This window comes from Seriola lalandi, unplaced genomic scaffold (assembly GCF_002814215.2).
Source record: "Seriola lalandi dorsalis isolate HSWRI2012SDOR001 ecotype SW California unplaced genomic scaffold, Sedor1 jcf7180002054565, whole genome shotgun sequence".
Classification (NCBI taxonomy): Eukaryota; Metazoa; Chordata; class Actinopteri; order Carangiformes; family Carangidae; genus Seriola; species Seriola lalandi.
Genome location: NW_019525118.1, coordinates 886,213 through 900,484, shown reverse-complemented (window position 1 = coordinate 900,484; position 14,272 = coordinate 886,213). Strand labels below are relative to the sequence as shown.

The following is a 14,272-nucleotide window of genomic DNA, read 5'->3' as shown; positions in this document are numbered from 1 at the left end:
GCTGAGGGGGGGGGTCTGTTGTTTTTTAGCTTGTATCTTCCAATTCAGTTTTATCTTGTTTTCCACAGTATAGTATATTCACTGTTAGTTTACAATCCCAGCAGATCACATGGTGGAAATCTCCATGTGCCTGGAGCATTTTCAAAGTGTAGTGAGATGCTTTTAGCATCTGTGCACCTGAAACAGTTTACCTGCTGATCTTTGACTCGCCCCATCAATGTGTTCTTTTAAAACCAAACTAAAGACCTTCCATTTCTTAAATGCTGGAGGACGATGCTTTGAAACCAGAAGCACTTCATTCTGTTCCCCATCACCTGGTGATCTACTGTCACTCCTGGTTCTTCAGCATCATCATGATCTCACAGGTGATGTGCTGCTGTGGGTCCTTGGCCGCCGTTAAAAACACTAAAATATATTCAGTTATATTTCAGAGCTGTTACCTTTGAATATTTGACATGTTTCTTACTAATAACTTCCATGCTGTTGAGATCAGTAACTGCACACCATACTTCTTGGGGAGGGTTCTAGTACAGTGACGGCCATCTACCCTACACACATCAATGTTCATATTAACTTCGTGATGGTAGCAACACTTTTAAGAGCAGAATTTATAAATATTAAACTGTGATTAAGTGATGGATCAACTCAGCCTCAGTGATGTCATGATTAAGACCTCCATCTGTCTGTAGCATGCGCACCAGCCAGCGCTGACCTGTCCCCGTGTTGTAATACCACTTTGTGACGCTAGACGCTGTGTGAGTTAGCGGCGCATCAAGTCTGCCCTCAGTCCCACGAAGAAGAACAACTTCCGGCGGCGCTTGAAGTTAGCATCACAGAGACACAGGAATGGCTGAACCTCCTAAAAGACGATATTCATCTGCCTCCCGACACGAAACCACGTTCAACGGCAAAGAAAAGAAGCAACACGAGTAAATCTCGATGTGGCTTTCCACCGCTGGAGAAGCTCCTGAGAGGAAAGATGCGGTTTGAACAGGACAGGAATTTTTTTACAGTGTATAAAACCTCATCTCAACGTAAAAATTTAATATTAATAAGAAGAAGAAGAAGAAGAAGAAGAAAAAAAGCAAGTCGAAAGAAACAGACAGACAACACGACATGCGCAGTGGAAGGAATACAAGACTGTAAATGACTCCATCAACCAGACATACAAAGAAAATAAAGTACAAGACAGAAAGGGTTAGGTGTCCACCAGGTGTAAGTTGGTGTTTCCTTCTTTCAGTTGTTTGCATGTTCTTCTTCTTAACCAGAATTATACATGAGAGATTTCTGGCTTTTTTTTCTGATTTGTTGCCTCAAATAAAAGTTTTCTGTTTTTATTTAAAAGTCAGGTTCAGATAATTACTGAATGTCAAGGGCCGGCCAATTTTTACATTTAAAAATTTGAAATATAAAAAAAAATATCAAGTGTATCATCCACTATGCTCCTGATTTTAATTAATGTGTCACTGCCTTGCAGATGTCTCTGTGCCCGGTTGTTAAGTTGTAGAGGACGTGTGAAGTTATTTTCGAACATGCACACGTTTTGCAACAGTTTGACAAGAAAAGCAGTCAAAACTTGTAAAGACAGATTGGTGCGTGGTTGTTTAACATTTCTTTTCTTTTCGTTTCTTTAACTTAAGATACTGCAGGTAATCGCAGTTTGCAAAACTTTATCCCGCCTGCAGTGAATCTGCATCCGTGTGCGTCTGTCCATTCACTTTGAATACTCTCTCTAAAACTTCCACGTCCCACAATGCTTTCAGAACATTCACTTGTCAAGAGGGTCAAACTTCAGTTCGCTCTGGCTCTTCAGACCACAGCAGAGCACCTGAACATCTGGCCAGGGGTTTCTGGTGCATTTTGTTTTGAAGCAAACTGGGATCAAAATAGGCTGTCTGTTTCTCACTATCATTAAAGTCTGAAAAGACACACACACACACACACACACACACACACACGCACACACACGCACATGCACACACACAATCACATGCACATGCAACCTTAACTGCACATGTGTGAATCCTGGAAACACGTGTCTGAAAGCAGCGTGAATTCCTGCTGGACTGCCAGATATAGACACCGGGTATAAAAACACGCATCCAAGAGCTTTCTGCCTATAGTGCACACAGACACACACACAAACACTATACACACATGTTCAGCTGCACACACACATTCACACTATAACTGCATATATGCAAACCCACACGATACAGTCAAACACACGTTAATTTACACACACACACCAAAATTTGTGTGAATCATGTATTTGCTCACACACCATGCAACATGTATTCCTGCTGACATCCTGAATATTCAGACAAGATATCAAACACACACTCACACACACACACACACACACACACACACACACACACACACACACACAGTGGACAAACACACACACACACACACGTGCGCTCATCTCACAGTCTCTCGGTGCCGCTCGCAGCTTGTCACCGCAGAATTGGCGTCCCGCGATACGGACAGGTCCAGATGGCGCTGTCACGCCTGTCACCGAACCGCATCTCCCAGAATACACCTGTGACAGCTGGAACATGTGCGCCCAGTCAGAGCGGCGCCGCTACAGAGACTAATTATCACCAGCAGTCCAGCCGCCGCCGCCGTACACGGGGCCCGCGCCTCGCCGTCACCTTACAAGGTTGGCGAGACCGGGCGACAAATCAACGGTGTCGTTAGCGTATGCCAGCTCGGAGAGAGAAAGAAAGGGGCCCGTTACCATGGAGACACACGGCCGCCGTCCACTGGCTAACCGAGGCTCAGTCTCATAATTGTAACTCAAGGTCAGATTAACTGTTGTTAGTCACTAAGTAGAGTATTTTCATCCATTTGTACACCGTGAAAAAAAAATCAACACAGGACAAAACGTTCTGCTAAGAACGTTTAGTAAGGTTCTCTGGAACGTTCTGTTCTTTACATTTCGCTCTGAATTCTAACTTCAATATGTGAAAGCAACATTTTTGTGCATAAGTACCTTTAAAAAAACCAGATCTGATCAAGAAGAGACCCGAGGCCTGGACTACCAAGGTTTACTCTGCGTTTTCAGTCCTAGGACGGTTAAATCACCATGGTAACTGATGCTTAACTCCTAACCTGTAACCAGGTTAACCTCAGAAGTACTGACCAATTAGATCACTGGGAAAAGTCGGTCATCATTTCTGTAGGATCCTGACAGGGACAGAAGACTTTACAATAAAGCGATAAATAATAACGAGCAGTAGATATTTATATCAATCGGTGGATGTTTTGCTGGTTGAGTCTTTCATGTGTCCACTCTGGCCTTGAATTAGCGCTTTCTACCAAAAAGAGTTTATCACACTAAATAACTACATAATAACTGGTATAGCTTCATTTTTCTGTGACCAGAACTGGAGATAAAAAATTTACGAAATACCATTTCTTTTGATTATAAATGAACATTTCAGTCAGACTGACTCATCAGACATGAACTCCTGCTCTTCTGTCTGCTTTGGCAGCACAAACAGTCTGACACTGACTTTAATTTTTTTTTTTTTTAATCTGCATCACAGACATGCTCATAATAGTTTGTTCATCAGACACAAGAGCAGAAATACTCTGTAAGAAACATGATGATAATTCATGCACTGTCTGACTTTAATAATTATAATTATTTTGAGTTTCTTTTTTATTCCAGTCACGTAATCATATATATTTCACCTTGTTGAATTTCACATGATGATGTCGCTACAACCAAATTTATCGGCATGTATCTTCTGTTTCTTCTCATATCATATTAAAAACTTTATTCGTGGTTCTGACAATGTTGCTCATAATAAAAAAAAAACTCAGCCTCTTTAATATGAATGCGCTCAGAGCTGGATAGGTAAATCCAAGGTTAACTGAACCAGTCGATAACCAGCTTCGTACTTCAGGTTATACAGGACGGCCAATGTTAGGTTCGGTTAAGACGGAGCAGGAAAAGTTATCCTGGTATCTTTGTTTCGTAGTACAGAGCTCTGAAAACACTCAAATCCACCTAAGGATCAATGTCCCCCATGAAAATGGCGCAGTTCCCCAGGATTGTGTGTTTAACCATTAACGGTTTGTTAATGCTGAGCAAACCAACCTGAGTCTGGACTCAAATGTCATGGACAGAGTGAGGAATCTGAGGTTCTTCCGAAGAAATAATAATAATAAAAATAACAAGGATAAAAGCCCTGACAAATAGAAACCTTATGAATCAATAGCGGCTGTCCTGGGAGACTGGAATTATCTCACCACAATGATTGAAAATCTAGTTTTAAGAATGTAAAAAAAGTCGGCTCAGATGGATGTGTTTTGCACACTGCGTATAAAAGATGCAAGATGTTTTCCGGAACTTATTTTTATTAAAATTAAATTAAAAAAAAAAAATCCATAGATGAGTTATTTTTGAAGTTGACTTGAAATTGATAAAAGATCAATAGATTTCTACAGTGTGGAGGACTGTGATGTGTTGCTGTGCAGAAGTGAGGGATCTGTCCGTTAATTGAGAGTCTCCTTTAATAGTCTATTTCTCTCTCTGTCAAGGTTGATGAGGCAGTTTCCTCCCACAGATGGATTTTTTTTCTCTTCCCATCTTCTGCAGGATGAGCTGATTGTCACACTGGGCTGGATGTGTTTTCTCTGTTTTTTTTTTTGTTTTGTTTTTTTTTACCCTTCCTCTGTCTCCCATTAGCACGCTGTTTGCTCATTCGTTCACTGCGGTCTGGGGGATGGCGGTGGCAGCAGCAGCGAGGGGCAGATCCATCACGACACTGCGCTGCATATGGTAATTGTTATAATAAATGCAGAGCAGTTGCTTAAGGGCTGATGTTTTGGGAAACTGTTATTGAACTAATTACTCATTTGCATACTTTGTCTGAGATTTTGTCTCTCTCTGGAGTCACATTAAGTATCGTTGAAAAGGGGGAAACGCCGAGGAGCTCCGGTTGGCTGAGTGGCGTCTGCTCCCAGATCTCGGGCTCCGATCAGTCAGCTGCTCACAGTCACACATTTCAACATTCAACTGGCTCCGAGCTTCACTTCGGCTTTTAATCAAATGTTGATCAGGAAATTTACAGCAAATAGAAGGGAAACAGTGTATAAATCTCTGCACACTTAAGTGCTATCAATTATAAATGCTATAAAGTATTGATTATATTCACAAACACGAGGCCATATGTCGTCTGTGCAGCAGCTTGTTATGACCCACAGTTGTGTTTTATCGTTAGGCGACATCTAGTGGCCGTTGTAATCATGACACTAATATGACACAGGAGATCAGAGTTCGATTCCTTTGTGAAATCAGCAGTTTATGTTGTTTATTTTATCTGTGACCGCTCCACAACCGTAAGCATGTTGTTATTATTGTAACCATGACAACGAATATCGTCTAATCTTAAGGAAAAGCTTATTTTAACCCAAACCGCGATTATTTCCTAGCCTAACCAAACTGTGTGTGTTCGTGTTTATTATTGTAGCCATGTCAATGACGGCCCGGTTGGCCTCTGTTGGTACACTCTGCGTGTTTATTATTGTAACCATGACAACCAAAGTCTGATACGACTGCTGCCACAGGGGGGCGCTATTTCAGGAGACACTGTTTCGACTATGGGTCTTAACAGAGGGTTGGAACAAGCGACCTACGTGGTCGTTCAGGTTCTCGTTGCTAAAACTGACTCAACTGAACCTCAATTGTATTTCATTCGTTAGTGACCATTAGCTCGCTGAGTTAACGCCACACGTTGGCTACAGTCTGTCTGTTTTGTTGTGTAAAGCTTCGGGACTAATTGATCTAGAATCCACTGAAACTCATTAGAGCCTGCTGCTGTTCCACAGGTGATCCACTGAGAATGACTCACATTTTCCTACCTGGAGTTCAAAAATAAAAATGTTCTTTCTGACTCGTGCACCTCTGGGCAAGGTCAAGTTTACTTTGTATAGCACCTTTAGCCTTTAGCTAAAACAGTTTAATAGGAAAAGAAGATAATGGAAAATAATAAAAGGAAAAAAGGAGAAAAAAAGGGATGAATCTAGGTACTGAATTTCAGTTTGTCTCATGCAAACTGTCAAGTAGGGGTGGGTGAAAATATCATATTATTATTTTTTCAGGCAGGATCACGATCAAAGATCTTATCACAGTTCTTTTTTATGTTGGTTTAGAAGGCTATTTTGCAAGTCACTGAACAGAACAATCAAAGTAATTTCCCTATTGAAAAAATAAAAAAAATTCAGTCCTACAAGGTAACAGATGTAAGAATATTCAACAAGAATTCTGCAATAGTTAATGCTTGTATTCAAGTTCAATCAGACTTACAATATTTCAAATTGAACATTGGTTTCAAAAGGTAAAACAATACTATAAATAGCTTATTGCAAAAAAAGGTTAAATAAAAATGAACTACTAACTCTTGTAATATAATTAAATGTCAATTATATTGCAGACTAATCTCATCATTTTACTTTGTTCTGTCTTCCTACTGTAATTTGTAGTTATTTTATTTAATAGGCCTTTATAGTTCATTTTTACACTGGTGCCCATAGACTTCTCTGAAAGGAAATCTGGGAGAAATGTGCTTTAACTCTTTAATATAAAAAATAATAGAAAACATACTGAAGCATTTTTTTTGCCTAAGAAACCTTTTGGAACCATTAAAAACAGAGCTGATCCCTGTCTGTCTCATACAGCTCAGCCTAGTCTTCACTCTGAAGTGCCCACCCCCCTACTTTGCTCTGATTGGTCACGGGAGACGTCCATCTAAAAGGTAGCGTCATTCAGAAAAGCTGTGGAAAAAAAACAGGCGTTTTCCGACGGAGAAAATACGTCATTACGTCTTACGCTCGGGTTACGCTCTGTCTTCCCCCGACGCTCCTGGGGTGATGTTTACAGGCGGGGAAGGCGCCATTTTGTAGCCAGAAAGTTAAAAAACAGTGAAAGACCCGCGAACACATCCGCAGACCCGCGAAAACAGCAAAGATGAAGCCGGACTGCGAGAGAGAGTGAGGGGAGAAGTAAGGGAAGATCAGCGTCTGCTTTGGACTTCTCACGGCGATATTCAAAAACCTGGAATACTGTGATTTTTGTGGCCCATGGACCCTTTACGGACTAAAGGAATACAAATAATGGAGGAATGGAGAGAGAATCGGAGTTCTACACGTCTCAACGGTAGGCAGTCACTACGCTCCGCTGGTACACGATACTGGTAGATATTAATACATTATATTTATGTGCTTATGGTTTGCACAAATGAGGTACAGCCTGCTTATATTCCTTTTCTTTCTAAGGAGCCATGTCTGGGCCAGCGGGCCATATATATGGGGGAAGAATGTAAAAGTAGATGGACATACTGTGTGACTATTCAGAGAGCTAGCTAAGATAAGCAGATGCTGTTGTGACCTGTAAGTGAGTGAGGAAGGTTGATTGACGGCACTTTGCATAATGCTTAAGTGACAATGTTGTTGTGGAGTTAGTAAAACCACTCCTGATCCTGTATGAAGTGAGCTGTAGTGGCCTGCTGTTTATTGTGGATGCTTGTATGCATGTAAAAACAGAGCTGTGCACTGTTTCACTATACTAACAATCTCTGTAAAGGCGGATATAACGTCACACCGCTACTGTCAAGTAGTGAATATCTGCTCAGATTCATAGTCATGTTACTAATTGTCTGATTGTACAGTCTGCTGCTGTGTCATGTGACTTTGTTCTCTGGGAACTGATAAAATCTCATTCCTCTAACTGTATCTACCCCTGTCCAGATCCCATTCAGTCCCACTGGTGTGACTCTAATTATAAAAATTGACCCTTTAGGACTCAGTAATAAACAGAATGGTCTCACATGGAGCTTTTCAACTGTGTGATTCAGTCTAGCTCTGATCTTTCACTGCCTTTCATGCATTAATCACTCGTGTCATACAGCACAACAGAGTTTTGTGATCCCGCTAACAGCCCCACCTGTGCACGGGTGTACTCTAAAGTTTAGAGGGACACCTCCAGATGATTTGTAACACACATAATTACAGGCGAATATGTTGTGTTCACGCATCCTGAGGCTCGACCGCAGTTATGCTTTAATCTACTGAGCAGTTGACTGCCTGTAAAGCTGAGTTATTATTTGTTTACCACACATAAAGTGTACATAGATCACGAGTGGAGTGAAAGTGCAGCCGTCTCACAAACTGGCAGAACAGCTCACCTCAGCAAGAAGAGAGAGGAAGGAGGGGGGTAACGTCTGGTTCCAGCGGCTGAATGAGCCGAGCTGATCACGTCCCTCCTCGTTCTGTTTTGGTGACAAACTCCCCCGTCATTAACCTCTCTCTGCATTAATAGCAGCGTAATTAGTCCCTCATCCTCAATCCATAATGTTGAGTCAAGAAAGTGACGCTAATTTAGATCTAATTAGGCTTTTTGCAGTGCCATTACGCCGCTCTGATATGCAGAGGAGCTAACGACAGGCCGGGAGTTGGGATGTGAGACGCTGTCGGACGGCAGCAGCAGAAGTGGAGTCAGTCTAAGGACTGAAGGCCGACTGTGAGAGAGAGAGGAGACACGGTCAGTCTGTGGATTAACTGCAAAAGTGCAAATACTAATCAAAAATGTAAAAACTGCTGAGCTTATGATGTAGATACAAAAAAAAAAAGCCTTCATCAATACAAAAACAGAGTTAGTTTAAAAGCCAAAAATAAAGACAGTTGTCAGTGGTTCAGTAAAAATAAAAAAAGGAAGGCGTGACCCGTAAAATGAAAAGACAAAAGAAACCCACAAATGGCAGCGTTAACTCATAAAACAAACCTGTATATCACATAACAGGAAGTAGATATGCTGCGACCCTGCTGTCTGTCTGAACTCATCACAGGTTGTTGAGATAAGTGCAGGTCTGTGTGATGCTCTATGAGGATCCTAAAAGGTTTATAATATCCTCGATTACACTGATGAACCAGTCCAGTCCACCAAGTTTTGCAGAAAAGATTAAGTTAAGGTCCATATAGTCTAAAGCTAGATGTCCATGTGTAGTGTGATTATAGATCAGCTCTAGCTTCTATATTAATACTGTGAAAGTATCAAAGCCTCAGTCCACAGAGAAATGCACACAGCCTGTATTCAGAAACTGAGCCTTAAAACCAGCCGTCAGGACTTCTGGAACTTTGTGATGTCACAGCAAAGCAGTCACTAAGCCCCGCCCACCTGGACCCACCATCCAAACCTTGCAGGATTTGCTTTCTCTGAGTGTTTACAGTCACCAAGCCCCGCCCACCTGGACCCACCATCCCATCACTCAGAAAACAGTCAGCCAATCATTTACATGACAAGGTAAAATTACAATTTATATAAGAGAATACCATGAAGATGCTAGTATGAGTCATGAAGTGAAGTAGCACACAGGATTAGGAAAAAAAAAACACTCACTGGAGTGGTCACACCAGAATTTACAACAGAGAAGTTTTAGACTGGAATTAATGGATTTGCTGAGACAAAGTAAATCCAGGCAGAGCTTTTGGGTTCAGTTCAACTCCAGTAAACCTTTTTTTTCCAAGTATATTCTGCCTTTATTAAAGACAGTGGAGAGATAAGAGAAAGCTGGAGCAAAGATCTCCAGCCACACTTGGACCGGGGATGTTGCGGTTTATGGTCGGCGTCTTAACCTCTGAGCTACAGGGGCTTTAAACTTTAACGGAGGACAGTATCATACTAGTTGTGACACACCGGCCGGTTTTCAGTAACAAACTGCTGCAACAACAGAGATGCTGCACGGTCTGCAGTCGGTGTCAAACGGGAGTCACAGGTAGAACGTGACTAAGCAACAACACCTGGTCTGACAGCACTCGCACGTAAATGTTTAAGTGGTACAACATATGGATGGGTGACAAATCCTAACATATGGGTGTGTGAGGTGTTTCTTCCTAGGAGTATTCCCTCTTTTGGTTTAGATCAGGGCCAGATTTGGTAAGGTGAAAATGTGTGGGGGCCGACCATTCAGCCTGACGTTCTTTGAACCATTAACATTAAATACAAATGAAATATTTTATGAAATTTTTATTGCAAATGGCATACTTCATTTTTTTTTAATTTTCAAGTTTTTGCCAAAATCTCTCTGCCTTTCATATTTGAAGAAGAAAAAGTCTGTCTGGAAAAAAAACTTTTGGGAAGATTAAACATATCTATGTTCATTTGAAACATTACATATTATTCACTATTAAATGCTCACTGTAAACTTCTAAATTCAAAACAGTGGTCCGTGCATATTCAAAACTGTGGTTTTGATCACAAAAAAATCAATTCACTGAGATTTTAGAATTTATTCACCTCAGAGGACTAAACACATATCTTGCCTGCACTAATGTGAAGGGTGATACTGAGATCCCGACTGCAGTATGTAGGCCTAGTCCAGGTCTGGCTCAAAAACAGTGGTTTTGAGGCCGCATATTATTGATTTTATGACAGAGGCTGCGGGCCGGTGAAAATTTGAACACGGGCCGCAATTGGCCCCCGGGCCGGACTTTGGAGATACCTGGTTTAGATGATTTGTGGTGAAGGGCGCTGTGTGACATGTCGCTCGGAAATCTGTCATAGTTGTTTGGTTCAGATGTGGTGAGTGTGAAGGCCAAAGTGTTGCCTACTCAGTGACACCATGTAATCTGGCAGCAACATCCCGTTATGTTGCCAACTTAAATTTCCCATTCAGAAATGTAATATATGACATATACTGTATTTCCCTATATAAAAGCATATATTGTTATGACATATATACACCCTCAGGATATGTTAAGATATGTTTACATAGATATGTAACATATGTCTACAACAGCAATACAATCATTTGAAAATCTCAAAAATGTACAAAAATGTGCAATACAATACAGAGGCCAAATAATGTGTTCTTTTTATTTGAATGAAAACAAACATTCAGGACCGAACTGAAAACAGGGCAAACACGTAGGATGCTCAGCTTTTCTATTTTGTTTGACGGGGCAGAGATCACTTGTCGATTCACCATCTGTCTCTTGACTCTTTCCTTTTAACTCTTCATGTTGATAACCAGCTCTCCATTTAGATTCTCCAGGTTTTGCCATAGATGAAATCTTTTAAAGTGCAATCAGACTGAGACAGCAAACAAATATACAATGTGGTCCGACTGGTGACCCACCTTCATAAACATACATATTTGTATGGACAAGATATACTGTATGTCAATATATGAAAATTGTTCCAATTTTGAATAGATCTCATATATAATTTTTTACATATATGTTTTTATTTAGATTTCATGTATGGAAATTCAACATATGTATATATTACATTTGCATATGGGTTGCCACCGGCGCAGATTACTAATCTGATGCTGATTTCATTTTGGCCCACAGGTTCGTTACTGTGTATAATATGAGTCTTTTAAAATCCTCCTTTGTCCTTGTAATTTAGATTTTGTTCCAAACCACACACACACGCACACCTGCCTGGAAATAAACTGACATCTACACCATTAAAAATAACCGATAAACACAGCCTTTGTGTGTTCCAGCGCCCGTGTCCAGCAGCAGCAGCAGCACCTGTGGATCTGTGTGAGGTCTTGATGTCCAGTTAGCGGTTTATCTATGTAAAGAATCTGTTAATGACGGGTGCCTGTGACAGGGTCGAGCGCTCATCTGAATCAATACGGCCCGGACCTTCCCGCGCTACTGATTAAAGCAGATCACCCGACACATCCAGAAAAACACAGAGCAGCACAATAAGTAACAGCACAAATATTGAGCACAAAATCAAAGCGCAGTGACACGGCGGAACGAGCGGCGGATCCGCTCCGGTTAGCGTTATGCGCCACTGTATCTTTCACTGAGTAAAAGTGATTGAATATGTTTTCCCCCCTTTCAGAGGCCATTAGCGGGCTGATTGTGATCAGTGGGGTTTGCATCATGCTGGTTTAAAGAGGCTGCTACTGCTTTTCTAATGGCCCACAGGAAGAAGAAGAAGCCATTAGCAAATTAGCAAGTCCATCCTCGTCAGGGCTATTAGCCCGAGCCTTTACTTCTGTGCTCACAAAGTTACTGAGAAACAGTAGACGCTGCTATGAACTCTGACAGACTGATGGCACCAATGATGTTAGAGACTGTGTTCCCTGAATCTCTGGTCAAATATTTAAAGATACAGACCCTAGATTTGTTGTAGCATCAGCTAATCTGAACAGTGACACTCTCTCTTCATGGAAAACAGTGAATCTTTCAAAGAGTCATCACAACCTTTAAGTAATCCTCTGCCAGAAAGCAAATCTAGGCGACTCAAAGCAACAAGTAAAGAGAGGTCAGTGTTTTTCATGCGACTGATGCTTGTTGCTAAGGAACATGCATGATTTTCCTCTCAAAAACTTTGCAGCTTACAAACCATGCAAGTACCTGAGTTTCTTACACCACCCACACTCTGTTAGAAGGAGTCATGTATCTCACAGTGTGAACACGTGAGAGTCTGGATCAGTGGAGTGACAGCTGGGTTTAACAATTTGACTTTGATGTCATCAAAATGAACCCCCTTGAAAGACTTGTGTTGCTCATGAATGACATCAGTCTGTCATTATAAAACAGTACATGCAACACTTTGTCTCTCATACTGTAACAGTGCTCCCAATGTAATTGTGTGAAACACAAAAAATAAGGAAAATAAGTGTCTGACTTTTTGGTGTCTGGTGAGACCTGCAATGCTGCTGGCACGACTCTGATTGGATAGATAGGTCATTATGTTTTGTTAATGAACTCAAAACAACCTGTTTCAGTACGACCTTTGGTAAAAAGCCAAATAACTAATTGATAAATAATTAAAGTTCCTCTCCAGATGTTTTAAACTATGTAAAAAGTAGTCTTTGTTTTGTTTAACTTGGTTTTCACACATAAAAAGTGAAAAGATAGGAAAACTGAGGCTGAAGCTCATCTACTTTTACTTCCTCATTGAGAAATCTGGATGAGGCCTTATGCCCCGCCCACCACCTGCTGGCTCCAGGTGGACAGGTGAAAGAGCAGAGAGTATCAAGATGGTTAGAGGAGGAAACATCAGAGAGACTCAGCCACATGTTTGAGCCTCAGTCAGACCCAGACTCAGAGGAGGAGTCTGTTGAGACCAGAACCGGAGACTAGCAGATGGGTCAGAACGGTTAGCGTAGTTAGCATTTTATAATTTGTTTACGTTGTTCGTTAGCTTGGTGGCTGACAGTATTAATGGTTGTCCTAATGCTAACTCTCTCTCTCTGTACTGACAAAGTTTCAGGTTTATTTAGCCCCGCCCCCCCATCCCCACAAGTTGACAGGATTGGTTCCTTAGGTTTGTGACGTATGAAACCCCAAATCTGTTTTTATGAGACTGTCTGTCGTGATACATTGGTGATTCATGATGTGTCTTGTATTACATAAAAATATCATATGTACACGTTAACAAGGTTAAAAACTTAACTTTTATCAACACTGCATTTTATTGACATACAGTCTCTCTGTCCAGGGTTTGCCAGTCCCTGGGGTGAAGACCGGTACCTGGCCTCAGAATATTTGTTTCCAGGCCTTGAGGAAGTTATATAATTTGGCAAAAAACAAAGCTTGAATAATAATTATCTGACTTTCAAGGCTGTTGCAGGGCTTTTTTTTTTTTTGCAGTAATTACCTTAACTTGGCACAAAGTGTGCCAACCCCCGCCCCAACCCTGAAACCCAAGTTGGCACGTCCCCAACAAAAGTGTCATTATAAAAACTGTCTGCAGAGTCAAAAAGTTTGGGAGCCCTTACATTAGTTATACCAACTTTTCACAAAGCAAAGGGGAAATAGTGTGAACACTGACAAAAAGTCCACTCTCCCGCGGTGAGCTGGCTGTCGCTCAGTGTCCTCAAATCCCGAATGAGTGGGATTCGACGTTACAATGAAGCTCGGAGGGGAAGAAAAATCCTGAGATCCTCAAGGAAAAAAAAGGAGTTAATCTGATCTGCTTTATACACAAAACGCTTTTTAGTTTCCCCGTAAAACTCCAGAGCAACTAATAAGAGTTAGTGCTGACTGAAGAGTGGCTGTGATCCGATTGGCTGACCTGTTTCGGCCTCACAGCAGGTGGTGCGGCCTGAGTGGCGTTATCCTGCTCTCGGGGGGTCACAGCGTGTCAGGTGTATTTCCTGTGCTGCCCTTTGGCTCTTCCTGTCATCACTGTCGCTGCTGGACGCTGAAAAAAACCCCAGAATAATTAGGAACAGGAGGATTCCTCCAGGGCCAGATTGAGACTGTTTAACGCCCCCCCCCCCCCCCCCCC

General features: G+C 41.5%; 1 long non-coding RNA gene across 1 annotated transcript in view; it reads left to right on the top strand.

Moving 5' to 3' along the window:
• Window positions 1-6,925: 6,925 nt before the first annotated feature.
• Window positions 6,926-14,272, top strand: part of LOC111662568 (uncharacterized) — a 19,309-nt gene continuing 11,962 nt past the window's right edge. Inside the window, exon 1 of the long non-coding RNA XR_002761332.2 lies at window positions 6,926-7,171. This is a non-coding gene — a long non-coding RNA (uncharacterized LOC111662568). The remainder of the gene's footprint in view (window positions 7,172-14,272) is intronic.